The 12,641-nt window shown below is 33.7% G+C and overlaps 1 protein-coding gene across 2 annotated transcripts in view; it reads right to left on the bottom strand.

Annotated features, from left to right (window-relative positions):
- The window catches only part of LOC126758388 (sushi, von Willebrand factor type A, EGF and pentraxin domain-containing protein 1), a 67,777-nt gene that overhangs the window by 45,587 nt on the left and 9,549 nt on the right, over window positions 1-12,641 (bottom strand). The window lies entirely within an intron of this gene.

Here is a 12,641-nt window from a genome sequence, read left to right as displayed (position 1 = left end):
TTTTGCGGTCATAAAAAGTTGGTTTTCATTGATTTATACCGTTCACCATTGACACTAAAGGTGTCACCAGCTTCATTTCGAAAGAAGTACGGACCGATGATTTCACCAGACTAAAAACCACACCAAACTGTCAATTTAGGTGAATGTAATGGTTGTTCATGAATAATTTGTGGATTTTCTTCGCACCAGAATCGACAGTTTGGTTAATTTATGGCACCACTCAGATGAAAGTGAGAGCCAAAGGAGATTATTACATTGTTAGATTGTTAGATATTGGAAAAAGATTATTTTGATAACAAAATTGAATAATTTGTAAATATACGAGGGAGTATACAAGTTATCACAGCCGTCTATAGGAGCAAAAAGGAGTCAAAAGCTTAACAATATGCCAGCAGCGGTGGCAGAACTCACTCAAAGGACGGTGTACCCACAGACTGATACCGGACATCCATTCGTGGATGATAACTCCATGGGAAACTGGATTTCTACTTTCTCCAAATACTAAGTGTACATGACTGCTCTAGAAGATACTTTTACAGATTACAGCACGATATTAGTCCGAAATGTCCGTCGTTTTCAGAGTGCTTTGAAGGCTGTACGTGTATACTACACTCGGCGGCAGTTCTGCGGAGGAAAATTGGACGACATCATGTGTCAGTCCACTGAGAGTTTGTGACAGCCTCACTCATGAAAAAACTCAGACTTTTAGAACAGTTTAGTCAGTCCGTGCCACAGAGGAGACTTAAATCTCTTATCCCTCCCACGAACTAACACTTAATCAGGTGGTTCCATGGGAGAGTCTGGAGTTGGGAGTAGGTTAGGTTTAGTGGTTTAAAGTTACGCTCTCCGACTTTTGATGCTTCTCCCTACTTAAAAAAAAAACAAAGATCATAATATATTAAAAATGGCCGAAAAGCGACTTAGAAATCATATCAACCCTATTAGAAGGCCTTATATTTGTGACCGCTTTATATCTTCAGTGCCACCTAATATCAAATAAAAATATTTTAGATATTTAAAGTTTAAAATATTTCATTTTTGAAGCACCCTACTATATTTTTATATCTATCAAACTTACAGCTTGTTTTTTACTAACCGGAATTTTAACTTAAATATGGTTGTTTTACTCTTCTTGTATTTCAGAAAAATATATATAGACTATGTGTAAATTTGTCTGTAAATATCTGCACTTATGTTTAAATCGATTGTAAATTGTAATCTAATTGTGCCAAAACAACAACAAAAGCGCAGGCAGCACACCTCTAGCGCTCGTAAAAATTTACACCGTGCAAACAAGTGATTGGAGTACTTTGGTACTTGGTTCTCATGTGCATTTGAGCTCATTTACATACATAATATACACACATATACACATAAAATCTTAAATAGATACATATATCTCTCGTTCTCAAACAATTTGATATCACTTTGGTTTATTTTCCGGCGCATTTTGCATGCAGTCAAAGCACTTTACACCACAAAAGCTTCAAAGCAGAATATTTACTAGCTTATTTGTGGCTAAATTTAGCCGTCGTGCAGTGCTCTCCATTACACGCTTTTGTCGGACGGCATTTAGCATTCAGACAATGGCGTTTTCCAAAAAAAAAAAAACAACGAACGCTCGTACTCAGCACTGATTACTCGCCCGCAAAGTGTTGGGGTCTGCTGTGTGTTCGGAGTGGTCGGCAAATTATAGTGTTTTGTTGGTTCCTGTTTGGTGTTTCGTTATGAGCTACTAACTGGCATGCAAAACACCGAAAAATTTGCGGCAGCTAAGCGAACACGCAGCTGAACGTATGTGTGTTGGCTATGTTTTTATAAATTTGCAACGCTTTTGTGGCTTCTACGCTTCCTGATACAAATTGTATTGTTTTGAAAGTTTTTTACAATTATTTGCTTGCGCTTTTTGTAAGGCAGCTAATGCTGACTTTGTGAGATCTGAGTGGCAGTTGCAAGTACTCTCTAATTGGTTTTGGGGTGAGTCATGACCAAAACCGATATTTTAGCTTTTGAGTATTTCGAAAAATGAAAAGTCTATTACTTTTTTAAAAGGAATTTTTCATGTTTTTATTACAATTTTACTGCTTTTGAAATCCTAATTGAAATTTCTTCTAAATTCAATAATCTCAGTATCTACAAACCTTTTGCAAATGTTTATATGAGCATCAAGTGGTTTCAAATGCCATTAATTAGCTTCCATTAGTCCACTTTTTCAATTATTTAAAGATCTATAATATTTTTTATAGTAAATTAAAAAAGCTAAAACAGGTGGCAACGCTTCTCAAAATTAAAAAGCTTACTTTTTTATCTCTCTTTAGACACCGACATTTAATACGTATTCCTATTTTATTTAATTACAAATTTTAACATGTGGCAACGCTATCCAAAATATTTTCAACTTAATTATTTTTAAAAATTCTAGAGTTTTATAAACATATTTTAGTGCCTTTATCTTTTGATTTTTTATAATACTACAAATTTTTGAATTGAAAAAAAAAAAAATCCCTAAGGGAAATTTTTTGGGAAATGTTATGCTCTGCACGAAACTACAATGCAAATCAAGTTTATTTGAAACGCTACAAAAGTTATGGTATTTTTTGTGAAAATATATTTTTTATGTTTGATGCATAGGGGATATTCTGAATTTTCACAGATACCTTTAAAATTATTTTCTCTTGATTTTTTAACTGTTAGCACTGCAATATAAATTTTTTAATTGAAGAAAAAACCTGAGGGAATTTTTTGGGGAAATTTTATGCTCTGCACGAATCGCCAATGTAAACATTTTTATTTGGAAGGGTACAAAAATTATGGCGTTTTGGATGAATACAGATTTTTTATGTGTGAAGTATTTGGGAAATTCTGAAATTTCACTGATACCTTTAAAAAAGGACATTTTCTTGATTTTTTAACATGTACTTGTACTTAACAATACAAATTTTTTAATTGAAAAAAAAAAACGTGAAGGAAATTTGGGGAAATTTTCTACTCTACATAAATCGGCAATATAAGCAGAATGGTAAAAAAGTTATGGTATTTTTGTGTAAACAGGTTCTTAAAGTGTGATGTATATGGGAAGTTCTGATTTTTTGTTGAACTATTCTTGAAAAACTATTTTTTCAAAAAAAGGCGTATAAGACCAAAAAAAAGTCACATAAGACCAAAAGTTAGCCAATAACCTTAAAGTTATTTTAGCTTCAAAATTGGAAACAGGCAATGTGTCGGTTTAACGTTGAACAACGAAGCATTCCACTCAACCTAAGAGAAATGAAACCCCGTTATTGTCTGAAATGAATATTTTTAAGATTTATTTGAAACCGGCACGAAATTACAATATCTTTTTTTGGTATTAAGATCCGCAATGAAATAAATTAGTTTTTTCCCACCAGTTAAAAAACGACAACTCAATCAGTTAATTATCAAATTAGTTTCAGCGCAATAAAGGCTTTTTAGTCAAAGTTGCACACCAATTATCGCGAGACGTTTGCCCTACTTCAGCATTTATACGTATATAACAATACAAGCCATTTATATTAGCACTTACTTATAATTAAACGCGCATTAGCCTCTCAACCGCCTTCGCCATGAAGTCCTCAACATATCATATTACTTGACGTGCAAGTACGTTCCGATTGCATAATAACAGAAGTTGTAAATAAGAAATTGCGCAAGCAACGCACCAACTGACATTTGAGTTGTCAAAAAATGTAAAGAATTCATTACCATTCATACCTTAGAGCTCTTTAGCTGAGTTATTGGAGCACATATAGTCACTCTCGGTTTCGGCGCCGACTAATTTAGTTAGCGAACCGCCTGCAACAACATGTGCGCACGCGAAGATCGCATTTGAGCGTAACAAAAACAGTACTGTGTGTGTTTGAAATCATTAAGAATGAAGCCAAAGAGCAGGCGCACTGAAATCACAAGTGCTGCAAAAAGTAAACGAAAAAGAAGAATGTGTAGCTCATATGGGCGGCTCGACAGAGCATGAAGGTCAGGGGCGCAGTGATTAGTTTATGAAAATAATATTTTGACATTTTAACACCTCTTTTTATATACGCGTACTTATATATGTGAAGTTTGTGGTATTGCTAATGTGATCCATTAAGATTCATATTACTTGACATATGGCTGCTATGTATACATATATTTAGAATCATAACTATGAAGTTAACTGCAATGAAACTGGTTAGATAGTACTGAACTTCGGCTTCAAAATGTTAAGACTTATAGTGAACTTGACCGAAAAGGACCAATTTTAGAGCTAGTTCTGCTATAAACTCAAATATTTTCTCAGTCCACTTAAGTTCAGTTTTTAGTTGAACTAGATATACTTTGTTTTTGTTAAATCAGTATATTGTTTAACCAATATCTGACAATTGACATCCTTTAGGACATGAAAAGTTAAAGAAACGGTAATGAATTGGGTAAAGAAGGCTTACAACTGAGATATGGTCGAGGAGAGTTGTCAAGTTTTTGAAATTTAAAATGTAAAAATAGGAACACCGAAGCCAAATACGTATATTATGGTGAGCCAAAAACAAAAATATCGATTTTATGGGTTCAAATTAACCTATGTACTTACTTAAAAAAATATACCTGGGTCTTCAAGGCAAGATAATTTTGTAGTTAAAATAGCTTTATGGTTATAAGCTAACTTTTGTTCTTCTTATGCGACTTTTTTTGACATAATAATTTCTCAAAAATAGTTCAACAAAAACTGTGCGCTCGTTACATCTCAAAGGAGAAAGGAATATCTCTGATACATTTCAATTGAAAATGGGTGCAAAAAACCGGTTTGCAATCCGATCTCTGCAGATATATTCCAGCATTTTAAAAGCGTTCAGTTCATCTTTGAAATATATTCCCCACAAGCATTAAAAAAAATTGAATCGTGGAAAATTTTAAGCCCCATGTTCCATTCACAAAATTTTGCTTGTGAGGAAGCTCTGGGGTTTCACCAATATATAGACACAAATTGGAAGTTGCGTTGATAATTTTACCACACTAAAATAATATTGGTCCATGCTGTCCATATCAGATCTAATATTGTATGCGGTATTTTTGGATACCGAGTTATATTGAAAGTCGTTCACCATTGACTATTTACTCATAGAGAAAGAGAGGATTGTAGTTTATATCGGAAATATAGTTTATTAAAGAGTACTGAGCCAGACAATGAAGTTTATGTTCACAATTGAATTAAAATCACTATTCTATGTTACTATATTTTTTATGGATTTTTAAATTGGTTTATAGTTCTTATAGAGCCTTATCTCGTATGTCCTTGAAGTTTTTATACGAAGTATCCAAACACCTATGTACTATATATCAAGCTCAATAACTTACATGGACAAAAACTGGATTTGGATTCCAAGAGGAAAACACATTTACTCAATTACATATTAATATATTATATAATCTAAGTAAGTCCCAGAGAAAAATAATGGTTTGATAATGACAATATATTTTCAAGGAAAAAAAGTAGTACTGAACAAAACGATTATTTTGATATACATATATTATTTCGAGGGACACTAAACTCTTTGCATATTTGGTGTAAATGTAACCTATTTTTTATGATCTTTCGACATAACTATGCTCTAGTGACTGAGAAAGTTTCAAAGTTAATGAAAATATCAGATTTGTGTGGAATAAAAAACACTAAAATAAATTTTTGAAAATTCTTGAAATTAAAAACTCAAAGCATTTTAAAATTTTTATTTGACTTCTTTCAAATTTAAAATATTTCACAATGAGGTGACTTGAAGCTTTTTATACAAATAAAAATCAGCAAAAATTAAAAGCAAAAAGAAGGCTGTAATTTTGAATTTTGTAACTTGAAGTCTATATATAATTGTCTATTAAAGATTGGAAGGAAGGCTGTTCGAATGTGTTAACTTAGTAAAGTTGCTTACTATTAACTATGGAATCCAACTCTGGTTACACGCAAAATTCCTTGGCCTCATAAAGTTGCATATATATATATGACATCACTTGCCACTCAGATTAAGGGGTATTTCAAGTGCATGGCCTAAAAATTATCATTTTTTGGAATTAAAAAAAACGACAACTTGTTTAAGGGTGGGTTAGGTTAGGTTAGATGGCTGATCAAAGATCGCACATGGACTACTATACGTAGTCTTTAGTGAGAAGTTTATAGAGTAGATTTGCACATAGTTTAAAAATATACTATAAGAATTGTAAGGAAAAAATGTAATATTGGTAACACTAAATATGAGACGACGCAAATCAAAACAGGATTTTCGTTACTGCAGTGATTCCGGCCTTCCGTATTACCCGTAAAATGACCTACGGTTGTCAATAATTTAAAAATTAAGGGGGTATTCTGGCTTAGAAATTTGAAAAACTCGATTTTTTTGCATAGAAAATGTCTCTAAGAGGATTTTTCGAAATTCATATTATCTTCCGAGTTGCAGCTCATTTTGTGACTCCGACTCCGACTGCGCGCGACTAATTCTCAAACTTTAAACTCGTTTTTCTCATAACTACTTTTCTAGGAACGGTGTGCATGATGTCTCAAGTTCTGCTCAACCGATTCACATGAAATTTTGCACAGAGCTTTCTTATACATTATAGTATCGCAATACGAAGAGTTTTCGAAAGATTTTTTTTATTTTTAAAAAACTCCGAACCACAAAAAAACAGGGAAAATACGAAACTTTTTTTTCAAACCTCCACCATTTTGTAAACGCCATTTTGTAAAATTTTTTTTCACAAACGTTTCGTAGTGCGATAATTACACTTTTACTCTTCACGGATTTCGCATAAATTTTCATTTTAGGTCACGGAAAGGATTTATATCCTGCACACCAGGACAAGTCATTGTTTCATCAGTCTCTACTTTGCCGACCTGCAGTTTTTTTTCATTTAATTTTTATACCCTGAACAGGGTATATTAAGTTTGTCACGAAGTTTGTAACACCCAGAAGGAATCGTCGGAGACCCTATAAAGTATATATGTAAATGATCAGTATGTCGAGCTGAGTCGATTTAGCCATGTCCGTCTGTCTGTCCATCTGTCCGTCCGTCTGTCTGTCTGTATATATACGAACTAGTCCCTCAGTTTTTAAGATATCGTTTTGAAATTTTGCAAACGTGATTTTCTCTTCAAGAAGCTGCTCATTTGTCGGAACTGCCGATATCGGCCACTATAACATATAGCTGCCATACAAACTGAACGATCGGAATCAAATGCTTGTATGGAAAACTTTCACATTTGACAAGATATATTCACGAAATTGGGTATATGTTATTTTCTAAAGCAACAATGTAATCTCCGAAGAAATTGATCAGATCGGTTGACTATAGCATATAGCTTCCATACAAACTGAACACTTAGTTACTAACAGAAATGCACCTGTGAAGGGTATTTAGCTTCGGTGCAACCGAAGTTAACGTTTTTTCTTGTTTTTTTCTTATATTATTTATGTTTTGTATTCTTAGAATATTAATAAAAAGCATGTAAAAAAATTTATGGTAAAAATAATTTTTGATTTTTTTTATCGCGTAAAAAATATACCCAAAATTCGGGCTTCTAAACCAGAATACCCCCTTAAAAAAATTTTAGTTTACCTAAAATTTTTATCGTTTTTGGCCTCCCATATTGCGATTTTTGGCCTGATCAATGGAGGTTATATGAAGAATTATATATATTTGTCAAAAGAGTCTTGCGGTATTTTCAGAAATTGGTAAAAAAGCGCGTAGTTCTACCCCTGATTCAACATCGTCATGCTATACCTTTTCCAATATTTTGTATTTCACGCACAAATTTTGATTGATTGTCGTTTCTTTTAGTCGTTAGTGAGTTATGTTGGAAACATGGAGTAAAATGAGATACAGTTTTATCAAAAAAAGGCGCATCTCAAGAGATACAGTTGATTTCCACCGCACAACGATGGTTTCAACGTTTTCGTTTTGTGTAGAGTTTCGAAGATGCGCTCTACAAATGATGAAAATATAAAATCGTGAATTGGTCGAAAGAGGTGCATAGTAGCAGCCGTAGCATCGGTCAAGAGCTGGCCATGAGAGTTCAATAAAAAAAATCATTAAAAACTCGCAAGATTTTTTGACAACCCATTATAAGTGTATATATTGTGAAAAATAATACCCGGAAATGGTAAATTAAAGTGAGTACCCCTGATTGAACAAAGAATTGCTCCCACATTTTGTATTGTAACCAAATTTCAAATTTAAAGCCAAAAATGCAAGGATTTCTTGTTCCTCAAACTGAAATTGAACCCGTCCGTTTAGCTGTTATTTTTTCAATATATGAAATCTGCTACTCAGATTAAATTCCTTGTTAGTAATGAGATTTTTTATTAGTGAGTTATATATTTTTATAAAAGCGAGCTATTTATTGCAGAAAGTAACCAAGAAGCTATTATAACTATTACATAACCGCAATTTTGTAGTTATTCAATTGATTTTACTAAAACGTAAGTGTTATCGATTGCAGAATTGGCTAATATGCTCACTTATGTACACATAATATTTAAGTATTATAAAAATTATTAAATATTAATATATTATCTAACATATTGAGCACTTTATGTCCATATTAGTGCACATAAGCGATTACCAACACTAAATAGCAGTTAATAATGCAACATACTAGAGCAAATAGCGACTAAAGCCACTCCTCATGCGCACATATGTATGTATCATGTGACACTGCTGCCATCGCCTGCACACACACACACACATTTTCGCTTTCAATCGAACTTTTACTTTTAATTACACGCTCACGCGGCGACTAGTTTTGCAAGTTGGCGCAATTAAAAGTGCAATAAAATCAGCTGCAATAACAACACGTTGCAACATCGCTGCAATGAGATTTGAATATCCTTCGATCCGCACACTTCCTACTTCCAACAGCGAGCAACCAACAGCCGACGGCGCGACAAGTCAATTGCAACGCTGCAACTACGCAAGTAAAACCGCTAAACAACTCATAAAACAACAAATAAAATATGCAAAATTTCTCATCAACTCTTTGGTGTGTTTGTGTTTGGGTGTGTGTGTGTGTGTGTGGCTAGTTGCTGTTTCTGGTTTTGCGAGTTCTTTTTCGTCAAATTTGCGCTCACAACGCCTGATTCATTGCCCGGCAGGCGAACAATAATCGATACGAAACCAGTAAATGCAAAAACAAAAACAACTACAACAACAACAGCAAAAAAGTGGGCTCATAAACAAATTGAAAATAAAAGTAATATGCTGTTTGGCACCGGTTTTCGAAAAACTGTAAATAATTGATGCATGCATACTCGTATGTGTGTGTGAGTGTGTGTTTTGCTTTCGGCAACTTGTTTTGTGAGCTTTTGTGTCTAGCGTGAATTTTTTTTTTAAAATTTTTACATTTTTAGATTTTTTTTTTAATTTTTTTTGATTTATTTTCTGTTTTGTTTTTCGTTTTTGATGTTTTCTAGTCATCTATATTTATCTTGAGGGTGTCTTTTTATTAGCCTGATCTTTCGAACAATGGGCGCCGTTAGTGAAAACAAAAGTGGCTGTATAGCATATGATTGATTTGAACTTTTGTGTCAAGTTGCATTTATTTGTTGTTGTATTTTTTATAAATTTTATTTAGAATCCTACAAAATTAGCCAGTGAAATGACAACTTAGTATAAGTCAGCCATAACCAAAATTACGTAATACTTGACTCACCACTTTCAGTTCTTTTGCTAAAAAATTAAAAAAAAAATGTGAAATTCAAATTTCTTTGATTTATTTTTATTTATTTATAAGTCCCTCTGCCTTCTGTGGGATACTTGTTACCATTTCTGTACAAATTATTCAGCCGGCAACAGTTCTTAGCTGCTTTGGCTTTGTGCGCATGCGTGCGCGCGGCCGCCCACTCAACTCAAAAACTCACTCGAGCATGTCATGCTAAAAGAACAAATATGTATATTTATTAGTTCATTGCTACTACTCACTTTTATGGCTAGTTCTTTGTTTGTACATCAGCTCATTTGTTACAAAATTTATTTAATTTTCGCAGCAAAAAAAATTAGTTATGTTGTAATACACAGCGCATGCGCATAATTGTGCGAATTGTGGTGGAAAATGTTCGCGGGGAAAATTACACAACTCGCAGCTTAAACTTTGTAGCATTCTATGCTATTAGCAAGCTAATTTGCGCTTCCGTTTTCAAAACTCTTGCCAAACAGCGGGTGTTCTAAAGCATAGTTGTTGTTGCCGACTTTAGTCGCGTTTTTAAGCTTTTTTTCTCAGTTTAGAAGTTACGATTTGCTTAATTGCCGTTTTGATATAATTTTGACATGCGAACTTAAGCGGATTGTTGGAAAGAACACTTGCTGAACTTTAATTAAATATTTTGCTGAAAGTGATACTTACTTAAATTTATCTTAGTCTATTAAAGATCAGTTGAAAGTATGGAATATGTAAGGAAGTGCTTTGCTTTTTGGGGGTTTGAAGGTATGAGACACAGAGAGAATGCTTTGCAGGCATTAGAATTATTAATTTCGACCAACCTATTCCTTAAAGCTGAGAAAATGTTGAGACCTTCTTGTGAGTGATAATCCAGATGATCAAATTTATATTTTTTTTATGGACTTTCTTACAATCAAATATATTCAAGCATTTTCATCACCTATCGTATAAGCAGACCTCCTACTCAAAAATTTCCAATAAAGTAAAATCCATAACGGTTTGTCGTATACATATTTCTCTACATATTTAATGAAAATTTTTTCTTATCGGCTCTAACATCTCAATTCACAATAAAACTGCCATGGGTTCCTGAACACAGCGATATTCCTGGTAACTGTGAAGCGATGAACTAGCACTCTACAAAAGAGTACTTAGATTAAAAGGAATATAGATAGATACTGAAACAAAATTAGAGTTTTGGTTATAAAATGATTCCAGCTCACTGGGGATATCATACAAAGCCCATTGTAGAAGCTGGCAACAGTTAGAGACAAAAGTTACCGAAAATCTGGTATGCGTATGCAAAGCTTTTTAAAGACAAGTAAACGCAACTATCGGTCTAGAGTTCCGAAGAGGGACATATAAACTTTAAATATTGAGGAACTTCATCAGATGATAAAGCCGAGGTGTGTTCCACCCTACCTACCTATCTACAGATGTCGGAGAAGTTAAATTTATTATAAAAAACCGTATTTACCACGATTTCACGATAATACTTTATATTTATTACATGGGTTTAGTAGACTTACAAGCCAATAATTCATAGACTAACGCATTAACTGCACTAAAAGGTAGACATATTTAGTGATAATTGGTACTTAAGTTGTTCAGTAAAATCGCCTCTGCCGAGCCTCTTTTCAATTAAGAGAAGGGCGGCTATGAGAAACCATGGATTACATCGGTTAACTAGTCTTTCCACAGATGGTCTGACGGTTGTGGCAGCCTCTACTCCTTGAACTCTTCTACATACTACATGATTGCGAGGCGCCAACGGCAGAGCTCCAAAGGCTAGCGGCTACATCCAGCAGAAGGAAGCTGGCATTGTTAGTGAACGTCGATGCTAACGTCCATTATACAAATTGACAGATATGACAGCGATCATCGAGGTAAGTCCTACAAAGACTATTGCAGAAACTGCTTACAATAGTAGAGAGTTAACAACAGCGCATTTTCTTGCATATGCAGGGCTTTGTGAAGGATATTCCAAGCAACTATCGGTCCAGAGTTTTTCCAAGGATGTCTCAGAAGTTGTACATATAAAACTTTAAGTATTGATGTACTTCATCAGAAGCAAAAGCGAGGTGTGTTCCCTCCTATTCGCTGAACTATATCAATAAAAAATTAATCCAACAGGTGACGGAAGGAGTAAAATTATTTTAAAAATCATATTAAAACCATGATTACACGATAATACTCATAGTTATTATATGAGCTTAATAGACTTAAAAGCCAATAACTCACAGACTAACGTGTTTACTCCAATAATAGGTAGACAACTCTATTGATAATTGGTAACTAAGTTGTTTAACTTTTTAATAAAAATGTGACGTTGTTTCTAACTTTTATATAATATGTATAACATTTTTGAAAATTTAAGAGATGGAGAAGAAGTAATTTAAATTAATGAATTTGAATCTTTCAGAACACATAAAAACAAGAAAGGACACAGCTCTCAGACAATTTGTTTAAGAGATGGAGCCTATGAGTGACGTAGGGTTGATTGTAGTGTTCGCGTGTTTATGAAGTACTATTTTTTGGGAGAAAAGAAACTCTAATGATACCAAAAACCTGCTTGGTGTATGTTTTTTGGTTTCTTCGTAAATCAAAGCAATCATTCCTAAGGGCTTTGCTGAATTCTCTAGAGGCCATAGAAGCACCAAAAACTATCATCAAAGTAATGGTCCAAAAGTCACCAAGTGCCTTTGATGACCCCAAAAATGACGTTGGTGGAGACAGTTGATCTTATAAAGATAACAAAAACACGAGTTGAATGCAACGCTCATGAATATATGTGTTGATGAAAGCTATATGCAAAATAAATGCCGCATGAGATCGCAATAGAGACTATCACAAATGATACCTGGTAATGTAAGCAATCTTTAACGATTTGTCTGTCGGTAATTTCCAATTATTTTAAGTTCCAATAATTTTCTATTTTTTAGACATT

The sequence above is a fragment of the Bactrocera neohumeralis genome, chromosome 5 (genome assembly GCF_024586455.1).
Source record: "Bactrocera neohumeralis isolate Rockhampton chromosome 5, APGP_CSIRO_Bneo_wtdbg2-racon-allhic-juicebox.fasta_v2, whole genome shotgun sequence".
NCBI lineage: Eukaryota > Metazoa > Arthropoda > Insecta > Diptera > Tephritidae > Bactrocera > Bactrocera neohumeralis.
This window is presented reverse-complemented; position numbering and strand designations above follow the sequence as displayed.